General features: G+C 33.5%; 1 pseudogene; it reads left to right on the top strand.

The window, feature by feature from the left end:
- Positions 4606–13538, top strand: LOC18599379 (annotated as a pseudogene).

The raw sequence follows: 13606 nt of genomic DNA, 5'->3' as shown, positions 1-13606 counted from the left end.
TAATCCCTTAAATTTTTATTAAATTGGTTGACTGAGAGTTTTTATTTGGTTTTACGTATGCACATGATGTAAGAATAAAATGATGTCATGACTTGTTTATTTTAAATGATGGAGTCGGTAATCTTTTATTGAAAAATTATTCGAAGACCATTCCAACGCTTTGGTGAAGTCTCGAAATTCTCCTCACCTAGAGATATCTCCGGAAGAACTCGTCTCTACAAGCTCTTCGGGGAAATCCCATTATCAGGACTCCCGCACCATTTGCAAGATAAATATGACAAGCTATGACAGAATAAAATGATGATATCTACATGCACGCGTTTATTGATTTTGGTGATTTATAATTCACCCAATTATATGTTTAATGAAAATTTTTGGATTATTTATTATTTTTTTATATATATTTTTTATTTTTTTGGTTTTCTATTTAAATCCATATCCTTTATTTAACGTTGTTGGTTAATTTTTTACTTGATTACAAAGCTTATCAAATAAATAATTAATTAATTTTTAAACGATTAAATTAACTTTATTTAGTAATATTTATTTAAGCTCATTAACCAATTACATTAATTCGAATGCAACAAAATTTTCTTACATATATTATTTTTTAACAACGACTATTAGACTTAACGGGTTTTGAAGTTTAGAGTTCAGATTTATCTCGACGCTTCGGTGAAAATTCGTCTCGAACTTCGCACCCGAAAAACATCCACCCGAAAGAGGCAACTCTTTGCCCCTTTTAGGTAGTAATACTCAAATAATTGTTCCAATTATATTATTTATTTTTTATATTTTTTTTATTTTTCTTATTTTTTAAAAATATATATATTTGTATCATGAATTATTATTATTATTATTATTTTATTATTTGCAAGCCTCAAATATATTTATAATATAAATATTTCTTTATTCACTTATTATTGTTATTGTTATTATTTATATATTATTATTTTTTATATATTTTTTTATTTTTATTTAAGCTAAGCAAATAATTAAATAAACTAGATAAGCCCAAAATAACAAGCCCAAATCCACAATAAACGGGTAAGGCCTCACCTTGCTTGGGCTAGAATGATGGCCCAAGTTGTTTGGGCTGCACAGAGGCATCCCAAGCCTGCTCCCTTGGTTCGTCTGGCTTGCCCCTAAACGCACCGTTTTGGGGCTCCGGGGACTCCCTCAAACGACGTCGTTTAGGCGTTGATCCCTTTAATTCCCCACCCCACTGAAACGGCGTCGTTTAGACCCTAAACTTGGGTATATAAATCCCATTTTTGGCCTTTCCTTTTATTTTCAGATTCTATTTTCTCTCTATAGTCGACTACCCTCTGCCTTCTCTCTAAAAACCCTTTCCTCTTCCCGTCGACGTCGGCGTACTACCCTTTTTGCTTCCCTCCGACCGGCGGCCCAAATGTTCCTATGTCTCTCCCTCAAAGCCCTCTTCCCTTCCGATCGATGGATGTAATTATGTCTGAATCGAATTAAACATCTTTAACTGCACGTTTAGTACAGGGTATAGCTAAATTATTCCTTATCTATTCACATGGTTTTGCTTTACCTCCGTTTGGTACAACAATGCCACAAGGAATAACTATTATCTAATAATAGCTATTCTTTAAAATGGAGTAAAACTCAGGCATAACTACACCCGAGCTTTCCTATTAGCATGTTTGGTTTACTAAAAAGAATAGAATGAGAATAGAATAGTCATTCCAAGAGAATAGAATAGAGAAAGAATAACTATTATATAGATTGATTCATGAGAATGGAATAGAATAAGAATTGTTATTATTACGTATTTCATTATTTGGTTGACAGGAATTATTTTAAGAATAGTTAAGGAACAATGGGTAAATGATAAAAATACCCTTTATTAAAATTTAAAAATTTTTTAATTAAAAAACAAAAAAACTATGATGAAAAAAAATACTCTTTATTAAAATTAAAGAATTTATTTTGTTAAAAGATAAAAATATTCTGAGCAATAATTAAATAATATTTTCACCAGAATACAAACATATTTTTATTATAATTTAATAATATTTTGTATTAAAAGCTAATTAAACATTTTATTACAATTAAATAATATTTAATATTAAAAGATAAAATATATTCTTCATTAAATTTAAATAATACTAAATAATATTCTTTATTACATTTATTATATTCAAATAATAATATTAAATAATATGCTTTATAATATTTATTATAGTTAAATAATATTAATATATTAAATAATATTTAATATATTTTCATTTCCTTTTTTTTGAAAATGAAGTAAAAAAAATTTTTTTTTGTGCTTTAAAGAGAGAAGGAGTGAGGAAGAGAGAGAAAAAAAATAGGTTTAGTATTTTTTATAAGGTAATTTTTTAAATTGTAAAAAGATATATTTGTCTAATTAATTTTTTTTCTTATTCCTAACAATTTGGAATAGCCATTACCAAGGGGGGCCTTGGTAATGGCTATTCAGGCTTCTCTTGGAATAGCTATTCTTCAGAATAGCCATTCCATTGAACCAAATGCAATTTTATCTTAAGAATGAGAATAGAGGAGAAATAGTTATTCCATTCCCCTCAACCAAGCATGCCCTATGGGTTTTGCTATTCCATGATTGAGGGAATAGCTCTAAAATGTGATAAGACTAAAATGCCCCTTATAACTTAAAAATATTACAATCCTAAACCTATAAATACTTTTTTTCTTCTCATTTTTCCTTTTTTTTTTCTCTCTCTTCTCACGTTCTTTCCTCTCTCATTCTCTCTTTAATTGGCACTTAATATCGAAGATGATGTTGGTGGCGGCGAAGACGGCGACAGTAGCGTCGGCGACAACGGTGTCACTACCGAATATGGTCAAAAAGCATCGATCTAGTCATTTTCGACAAGATTCAATCGAGATCTAGCCAGATCTGGCACTCAACTGCCAAATCTGGTTGCGGGAAACACCAGATTTGGTGCTTCCCGACCAAATCCCACGGTTAGATCTGACACTCCACGGCCAGATCCAGCTTGGGGGAAGCGTCGATCTGGAGTCATAGTGGCCAGATTCGGCCACCTGGTGTGCCAAATTGGAGTTATTACACCGATCGCCTTTCCGGTGACCAACCTATGAAGAAGAAAAAAAAGAAAAAAGGAAAAAAATAGAATAAAAAAGAAAAAATTATTTGTAAAATTTAAAATATTAATATTTTATATATGATTTAAACATTATTAATATTAATATGATTAAAATATTAAAATATTAATATTTTAAACTATTAATGTTTTATTTATTAAATTTTAAATGAGTATAAATAAAAAATAAAAATATTAATATTTTAATCATAATAATATTAAATTATAAATAAAAATATTATTAATTAAAATATTATTAATTAAACTATACTAAAATATTGATATTTAAATTATTAATTATTAATATTTAAAATATAAAATAAAAATAAATAATTATATATAAATAAATGGTATTTTTCTCTTTTTATTTTTTATTTTTTTCTTATTCTAAAGTTATTGCTACCAACCAAACACTGTAATAAGTCATAATAATTATTCCTACTCTAATCCATTTATCATACCAAATTACGTAATATTTATTTTATTCTATTCTCACCTTATTCTATTCCTATGTAATAACTATTCTATTCTATTCTTATCTATTCCGTGAACCAAATGTGCCCTAAGTGCCAATTAGCTAAGGAATTTGGTATATACTTGATATGGTGTTTGTTGATAAAGGACCGGATAAAATCTAATTCCAAGTTTTTACCAAGATTTCTCCTTAATTTGATTCTTAATCAAAAAACAATACAGCAATTTTGGTTAATTGATGGAGAGGATTAGGGTTGACTTTGTAAGAACATGCTAGTTTGTGTAGGATTTTGGGGTTGCAGGGTAACTGAGGATGTGTCTTCTCTTGAGGAAGGGCCCAACATAGGTAGGCTCAAAACGAAATTGCAATAGGGCCCAAGATTATCCAAATTATAAAAGCACAAGTTATGTTCAAAAATATATAAAAAATGACAATAAATTTACAACTTTTTTTTTTTGGAAAGAACTTTGATTTATAGTTTCATCTAAAAGCTAAAATAGTCTGCTTTTTAATAAAAAAAAAAATCTTTCGTAAACTGAGCCAATTACCCACAAAACTCCATATATAAAACATATTATTTCATTTTTTTCTTCTTCTTATTTTTTATTCTTAATAAATTACAAAATATATAATTCTAATAGATGAATAACAATTTAAAAGTAAAAATTGAAGTTGTGTCACAAATTGACGAAATATGCTCTTAAATAATTTAATTATTAATTAATATTGATAAAATCCGACTCCACATGAAAAATATTTACATATTCACTCCACAAGTTGAATTGAATCAATCTAATATTTCAAGCAAATCAACCTCGAAATTACTAAAATCGAAAATGACACGTGTACAAATAACCCGAGCCAATGCGACGTAATGTGAACAAAAGATGATTACCGAACCGGACCGTCCAATCGGCTTTTTGTGCACTTTGCCGCTGCCGCAAAATTCGTTATCAGTAATAAAAAGAAAGTCAGCATCGAAATCCCCGTTCATTTTAAAAATATTAAAAAGAAAAATAAAAAAAGGGGGAAAGGTGAGGGTCCGACTTTCTCAGCGACTCTCAGGCTTTTCATATGCAATAAAAACTACTCTGTTTCTCTTCTCACAAATTTTAGAAGAGAAGATCTTCGCTCTTCGAAGGATCTCTCTCTCAGATCTCATTGATTCACAAATGAACTCTACGATCCCGCCGAAGCGCCCTTCAGATCCCACTCCCATCTCTCAGACCTCTCTTCTTTGACTTAGATCCTTCTCTTTTCCCTTTTCATTTTCTCTTCTTTTTTGTCCGATAAAATCTCCAGATCCCCCAAATTTTCTCTCCCCACTATTTTCGTAAAATGGGTTCCACTTCCATTCGCTTTCTCTTCATTGCTACTTTTTTCTTCTTTGCTCTCTCTTCCATTTCTTTAGCTCAGGTTTTGTTTCCCTCTATTTTACTTTGCTTATCTTTTTTTTGAAGCTTATTCTTTCAAATTTATGTAAATAAAGTGATGGGCTTTTTTTTTTTGTCCTTTTATGATTTATTAGGAGTCTGGACTTGAAGCTGAGAAGGAGGAATCTGGTGGGTCAATTAAAGATCTCGGCCGCCGTGGCATGGTCAGCTTTTTTTTTTTTTTCTTTCTTCCCGGTTTGACTATTGAGACACTTAGAATTTATAGAGGTCATGTGGTTTTGTAATAGTTATTTGGAGGAGAAACAGTCATTAACTTCTTTTCAGCTGGTTAGTTATTAACCCTTGGTTTTTTGTTTTTGCTGCTTGCTTATTGTTTTCAGAAGCACGTTTTGATACATTATCAAACCATGTATTGTAAGAATTAAAAATGGTCAAAATGTAATTTTTTTTTGGATAAAAAATGCATGATTTTACTTTAAAATTGAACAATAATGTTAGAATTGGTATTACATTTTACTTGTTTTTAATCAATTATGGTTCTGTTTTCCAGAAACTGTTTACGAAATAGGGAGTAAGTAGTAATAGAAACAAGGAAGCAGAACGTTGTTAAAATCACATTAAAGTGTAATATTAGCTCTGCCTTTACATTTAATTTCTTAATTTGCAACCTACAATATTATGTAACTTTTTGATGCTTGAAGCTATGTATTTTATGGTTCATTAAAAATGTAATTTGTGTTGGTATTTTGGATTATGTTGATGAATGGACTTTCTGGTTACAGATCGTTGCAAAGAATTTTCAGAATGGTGCTCTAGACGAGAACGCTGATCTTGATTCCATGGGTCTTAATTTCGGTTTTGATTCAGCTGGTCTTGGCATTTTCGATGCATTCCTCACAAGTTTGTCCATGATACTTATCAGTGAGGTTTGTACATTCAATTTTATTTGTTTGTTACAACTTTACGTTTGACATTTTGAAATGATAATGGTTTTCCACATATCTTACTGTTATGTGCTTTTCAAGGTAGTTTCGTTTATTGCTAAGAAACGTGTCATCTGGCTACTTTGTTACAAACTATTTTGCTTCTTCAATTCATCGCGTAGTTTCTATTAGTAATTCTGATTAGAGGAAATGCGTAATTGGTGTGTTGTGAATGCAATGATAGATTGGAGATGAGACGTTTATAATAGCAGCTCTTATGGCAATGCGGCACCCAAAATCAACTGTTTTATCTGGTGCGCTTACTGCCCTGATTGTTATGACAGTAAGTTAGCCATTTTTTATTGTTTTTATATTTAAAGTCTTTTCTTTGACCTATGCAATGTGTTAGGCCCCTGCTCTTATTTGTTCCTACAATATAATGCAATTTGCATGGTGTTGTGATGAAATGCTTTTGGCAGAACATATACTGCCCAAGGCATTTTTGCTTATTCTTAATGTTATGAAGGTTTGAATTTCTTTACTTGTCAATTAGGTACTTTCCACTGGACTAGGTAGGATTGTGCCGAATCTGATATCAAGGAAGCACACCAATAGTGCGGCTACTGGTATATATAACGACTCTCTTTTTCATGTACTTTCTTCATGTTTCTATACGATAATTTCATATCAGGTTTTGTTGTTCATTTTGTTTTTCGCTCATCACACAGCCATTTCTTTTTCTGACTTCATTTATGGTCATTCAGTTGTGGATCCTTTGTTGGAGTGTCTTCGAAGTGATTGTGTCATTCCATGTGCATGGTTTTGGATTTGCTAAAACCTATTTGAATTTGGTATTTGGCATATAATTCTCGATTTAAATTCTGGTGTATGCTGGTGAATTCATGTCCTTACATTTTGCCCTTTTATCCTTGGTGCTAGTTTTAGAAGTGAGAATTGCCAATGATTGAGCTTCATACTGCCAGCGTAATTTGACTGTTTTTATTGTTTGGTGCCTTTAGAGTGTAGAAATTAGAAACCTATCTCTTTGATTGGTAAATCCATAAGTTGTAGAAGGGATTATATATTAGTTTCTTTGTAAATAGATGCTACATTGTATACATGCCTTTGGATGGTACACCGAAGGTGTAGTTAGAACTAGGATCAGTTATCTCATGTGTAGAAATATAGACAGTGAAAATTCACTTTTAAATAGTAGAAACTTTGGAAAAGGGTTCCTCGTTAATAGCAAAATAGTTTCTTGGTTGCTGATTCTGATTTAAGCATCTGAGATTGAATTGTCCACCTGTTTCTTTGCTTTTTCCTTATGTTATGCTTTTCTATTAAAGTTATCAAATACAAAGAGCAAGTTTGCTTTTGAGGCTAAAATGACCTAAGTGCTGTGTTTTTCCCTGATATACAGTTCTCTATGCATTTTTTGGGCTTCGGTTACTTTACATTGCGTGGAGATCAGATTCAAAGGCATCTCAGAAAAAGGAAATTGAGGAAGTATGTCTCCCTGGCGCTCAATTTGAGTTTCACATTTGCTTCTATACATCCATTTTAGCATATTTGGTTACGAGAGATGCTTCTCGCAACATAAAAGAACTGAAACAGATTATATCTTGAGGCAGTTTTAACTGGTTATTCTTGAAAATTTAGTGAGTTGGATGAGGACTCTCCTTTCTCTGTTTTCTACATTGTAAACAGTTGAAAAAGTGCCTTTTCCTTTTCAGTGAAGTGCATAATTTCTTTAAAAGGATCTTGAACTTTTCTAATCCATGTGTAAATGTATGTGGATTCTTGCACATAACTATTCTTTGAATTGTAACCTATCCAGTATCAAGCAGTTAAACTATATTTAAAGAATTGCATCATATAGCATCTGAAGCTCTTTCATATTTTTTTTTATTGCCAAAATTTTCACATCACCTTCATACTGAATTTGCTTTTGGTTATCTCACATGTTTAGGTAGAAGAGAAACTTGAGACTGGGCAAGGGAAAACATCTTATCGGCGCATCTTCTCCAGATTTTGTACACCAATATTTTTGGAGGTTTCATTTTACTTCCTCATTGCCACTCATCTTAATTATATATATGTAGTTGACTTTCACGCATTATTTAAATAATCTATTATCAGTAAGGTGTTTTTGTTTTTGTTTTTTTCTTTCCTTGCAGTCATTTATTTTAACATTTCTAGCGGAGTGGGGGGATCGAAGTCAGATTGCTACAATTGCTGTAAGATGATTCTACCATTGACCTTAAGTTATCTCTATGATTCAAATTTGTCTCTTCGTTTGTGATGGTTGGGTTCTTTTACTTGTGAAGAAGTTTGTAAGAAACAACAGCTTACATGTTTTCTTCTCTCAAAATGCAATTCATCCTGTTGCAATGAAAGAATGCATGAACCTCCCTGATCTTAATCGGTTAGGTGAAAACGTCCTGCTGTTAGCGTACAACCTAAGGCTGATATCTTATTAAGAGGAACAGAAAAGACAATCATTTGCAACAGATACTGAGAGGAACTGATAACTCTCATATGAATGATGGTAATATTAATAATCACCATTAAAAATGAGGGGGAAATGATTAAAGGTAGATGTTTGAGGGCAGTGGCTGTAATTGCTGCAGTACCATGGCTGGTTTTTGGTATTCCTGAGTGTCCTCCTTAAAACTAATCCAGCCATGTAAAATAGCCTTTTGGCTCTATCTTATCATTTTCTCGGCAGGTTGGAAGTGGGAATTATTGTGTTTGTCTCATTTTTTACATGTTACCACCCTGTATAGCATGAATTTATTTGTTTTTATGTTTATTTGTGAAACTTTGCTTAAAATTGAGTAAGAATAATTTCACTTAACTGCCTCTTTTGTTCAATGCACCAGCCATAAAGATGAGATTGTTGTTGAGTTTGCTTATTTCCCATTCACATTTGCATTTGCTCCTTAATAAGGAGATTGGACGTTTTCCCAAGTCTGACATGACTTTTGTAACTGAAGTGTGCTTATATCAATCGTTAAATTTCTTTATCTGTTTGTGTGACACTTATCTGCAACAGTTGTATTTGACGTGGCATCACATTGTTTATTTTCCTTTCATTGACAAATTTGATTATGATGAATTTGCATGAATGATATGCAACTGACTTGGGCTTTGTTTATTCGACTATAATACTGTGGTTGAAAATCTTTCCTTCTGTTAAATCAAATATCAGTTTGAGCTAATAATTTTGAATTGTTTGGTATTGTGGCTGATTTAAACTACAGTTTTGCAACCCAACTACAATGCCAAATTCAGCCTTAGATTTAGATTTGTGTTGGTCTGCGAAAACTCTTTGCGTACAAAATTCAATACCAAGTATAACTTCAAATTTTAGAAGTCTTAGTTTTCTAAACAATGGTTTCTGATGCTGCAGCTGGCAACTCATAAAAATGCACTTGGAGTAGCTGTAGGAGCAACATTAGGGCACACCATCTGTACATCATTGGCTGTGGTGGGAGGAAGCATGCTAGCAGCCAAGATTTCGCAACGAACTGTTGCTACAATTGGAGGCGTGCTCTTCCTTGGCTTTTCACTGTCTTCATATTTCTATCCTCCCCTATGATTGTAGGCTAACATGATTCTTTTGGAGCACTAGTGCTCTTCACTTCAATCTTTCTCTTTTGTTTTTCCTTTTGGTTATTTGAACACTGAAAAGGGTTATCATACTAACTGGTTGAACGCCAGATAGTTGTGCTTATTCTTTTGTATACATAACTTTGTTATATATAAGTGCTTTCTTTGCCTTGGACTTTACTCTTGCAGATATTGGAAAATGGTTTTGAAAGCAAAACGTCATGGTGGCTCATTCTTTATTTTGTTGGTTTAATGGTTTCTTTTCCATTCCTTTATTCACAAAGAACTGTTACTTAGATCAGCATTCCATCACATAGTATCCCTCTTATGTTCACAGGGAGAAAGAGGAGTAAAGGGGCTTCTAAGCGTTTGATTGGTTAGGGGTTAAGGGCAAACCCAATCTTCGCCATGAAAGGAACGAAGCCAAAACTAAATTTGTATAGCTATGTTCATTTGATGACTTCCAACATCCCCTTTGTGAGCTTCCTTTATCTTTTCTGTTCAACCAGATGCCAACAATTACGCCTCTAACAATGCAAACTCTACCACGGGCAGCAGTAATAAAATGTGTTCCAAAATCCCCACAAATCTCCTGCCTCTTAAAGAAATTACCTCCCTTCAATTTTCATCAATGCAAATTCTACTCCCGCCAACCATTGCTTCTATCCGCTAATGATTCCCTTCTTCACGCTAAGGCCATAAAAAATGGTTCCTTTCAAAACTTAGACGTGGCTAGCTACCTTTTACGTTTGTACGGGAAGTCTAAATGTTTAAGCGATGCACGTAAAGTGTTTGATGAAATGTCCCAGCGAGATGTACGGACCTGGACAATACTAGTTTCTTCTTTTGCACGTGCTGGTTCTAATGGGATTGTGTTGGAACTTTTTAGGGACATGCAAAATGAGACTGTTAAACCAAATCAATTCACTTTGTCAATAGTTTTGAAGTGTTGTTCTAGTTTGAGTGAGCTTAGGATAGGCAAAGGAGTTCATGGGTGGATTTTAAGGAATGGGGTTGTTTTTGATGTTGTTTTGGGGAATTCCCTTCTTGATTTTTATGTCAAATGTGAGGATTTTGGATCTGCCAAATGGTTGTTTGAGTTAATGGAAGAGAGAAATAGTGTGTCTTGGAATATAATGATTGGTGCACATTTGAATATTGGAGATGTGGAGAAGGCTGTTGATATGTTTAGAAGGTTGAGTTCTAAGGATGTTGCCAGTTGGAATACAATTATAGATGGTTTAATGCGAAATGGGCCCAAACGAATGGCTTTGGAACTACTGTATGAGATGGTTAAGAATGGAACTGTGCTTGATGAAGTCACTTTTTCTATTTCTTTGGTTTTGGTTTCATCGTTTATGGATATAGAATTAGGGAAACAGATTCATGGCAGGGTGTTGAGGTTGGGATTTCATGTTGACGGGTTCATAAGGGCTTCACTTATTGATATGTATTGCAAATGTGGGAAAATGGAAATGGCACTGGAAGTTTTCAAGAGAATGAATAGCGATTTTGGGAGGAAAGAAAATTCCATTGAAGAAATTGTTTCTTGGAGTTCGATTGTTTCTGGCTTTGTTCTGAACGGTGAGATTGAAGATGCCTTTAAAACATTTACCTCTATGATTTCTAAAGAAATTGAAGTTGATAGATTTACTGTTACAAGCATTGTTTCTGCTTGTGCTAATTCTGGAGTGTTGGAACTTGGTCAGCAGGTTCATGCCCTTATTCAGAAAATTGGGCATAGAGTAGATGCTCACTTGGGATCCTCATTAATTGACATGTATAGTAAATGTGGAAGCTTAGATGATGCTCAGATGGTGTTCAAGCAAACTAATGATAAGAATGTTGTGTTGTGGACTTCAATGATATCTTGTTGCGCTTTACATGGTCAAGGGAGGGAGGCTGTCCGGCTATTTGAGTTCATGATGAGTGAGGGAATTAAACCAAATGTGGTAACTTTCATTGGGGTTTTAACTGCATGCAGCCATGCAGGGCTGATTGAAGAAGGTTGTAGATATTTCAGGCTGATGAAAGAAGTATATGGTATCAAGCCTGGAGTTGACCATTACAGTTGCATGGTTGATTTATATGGGCGAGCTGGTCAGTTGAATGAGACAAAGAATTTTATTCATGAAAATGGTATCGATCACATGAGTGCGGTATGGAGGTCGTTTCTATCTTCTTGTCGACTTCACAGAGATATTAAGATGGCGGAATGGGTTTCTGAAAAGCTACTGCATCTGGAACCACCTGATGCTGGAACTTATATCTTGCTGTCGAATATCTATGCCACAAAACAAAGATGGGAGGAGGCTGCAGAAGTGAGAAGCTTGATGCAAAGCAGAGGGGTTAAAAAGCATCCTGGTCAATCTTGGATCCAGATCAAGAATCAGGTTCACACTTTTGTCATGGGAGATAGATCCCATCCACAAATAGACAAGATTTATGCATATTTGGACAAGCTAATTGGAAGATTGAGGGAAATCGGGTACTCATCTGATACCAAACTGGTGATGCAGGATGTGGAAGAAGAGCAAGGAGAAATGCTACTTGGTTTCCACAGTGAAAAACTTGCCACTGCTTACGGCATCATTAGCATGACATCTCAAAAACCAATACGGATAATGAAGAACCTTCGAGTTTGCAATGACTGTCATACCTTTATGAAATATACTTCTCAGCTTCTGGATAGGGAAATAATTGTGAGAGATATTCGCCGATTTCATCATTTTAAGCGTGGTTGCTGCTCTTGTGGAGATTACTGGTGATTGAACAGGTGCTTGTCAGTAGTTGAAATTATTTCACTGGTGTAAAGAATCCAGTAGCCTTAACCGGTCAGATTTCCTCAAACAAGCTTCCTGAATGGAAGTTGAAGATTTTGTCAATCCCATGTAGCGCAGCCAAGGGGATTAGCATGTCATGAATACCCATGTTCAAAACTCTTAGGCTTCTCTTATCATACTGTAGGGATATGCTGAAGTGAAAATACAGGTATGTTCTATTTGGCAAAAACTCTTCTTTATCTTTACTCTGTTTTCAAATTTATGCATTGATTAGTTGATTTATTGGAGTTTAAGTACAGCCAAGAAAGTTGCATTCACCTGGAAGACATCTGTTAAGGATCTTTACCACTTTATACCTGCAATGTTTAGCTAAGGTTTTTGTTTTTCTTTTAGATGCAAATTTGCTTCAGTGGCACTTCTTCATGGTTGTGTGCGATTGGAATTAGCTTTGAAATAGCACTCATCTGTGAGACATATTATGCCTGCAACTTGCAGCTGGTCGCAGGTTTATAGGATATCATGTATTTCATGACTTCTATTGTTTTCCTGGAACTTAAAAAAATATTTTGTGGTTGCTAAAATTTAATAGCCAATGTACCTACAAACTTTACAACATCGTTCTTTTGTCTTCAGTTTCTTCTTCTGAGAGTTGGATCGAGCACTTCATGATTGAGCGGCAGTACATAAATAGGATTGGGATGTCATTTAGACATGTGCTAATGTTCTCATACAATTTAACTTTCAAACTCTACTGCATTCTATTCTATCTGTATGATTAAAAGAGATTAGTTATCTGATAGATAAATGCTTAACTTATTCTACAAGTTCATCTCAAGGCTGTTCCTATTTGTCATCATCTTACATTTTCTCCTGACTGCACTTGGGCAACTGATAGAAGCGCTTTGCACTTTACTTCAAGTTTTACCAAGCTTTGCTTTTCAGCAATACCTTTTTTTTTTCTTTTGTTTCTGTAAAGCATTTTCTTTGGGGAAAATTCTCCTCATTCTGATGTTTATCTGCAGGTGGTCGTTGCACAAATATCTCCCCTTTGCACTAAATCTAATGCTACCTTAACTATTTTTTCATTCATAGTTTAATAAGAATGTTATATTTATAATTCATTTATAAATATTGGAATTGTCTTTTACTCCATGTAATATATATTATAGCAACAATGTACTAGTCTTAACTCTTTAATATTAATGCACATCTTATGTAACATACTGTACATATTCTTGTGTTAAAAGTTCTACCATGTGCTGGTTTACTTCCGTTTGATGTGTAATTTTGTTTGGTTTATTGTTTG

Source organism: Theobroma cacao, chromosome 5 (genome assembly GCF_000208745.1).
Source record: "Theobroma cacao cultivar B97-61/B2 chromosome 5, Criollo_cocoa_genome_V2, whole genome shotgun sequence".
NCBI lineage: Eukaryota > Viridiplantae > Streptophyta > Magnoliopsida > Malvales > Malvaceae > Theobroma > Theobroma cacao.
This window is presented reverse-complemented; position numbering and strand designations above follow the sequence as displayed.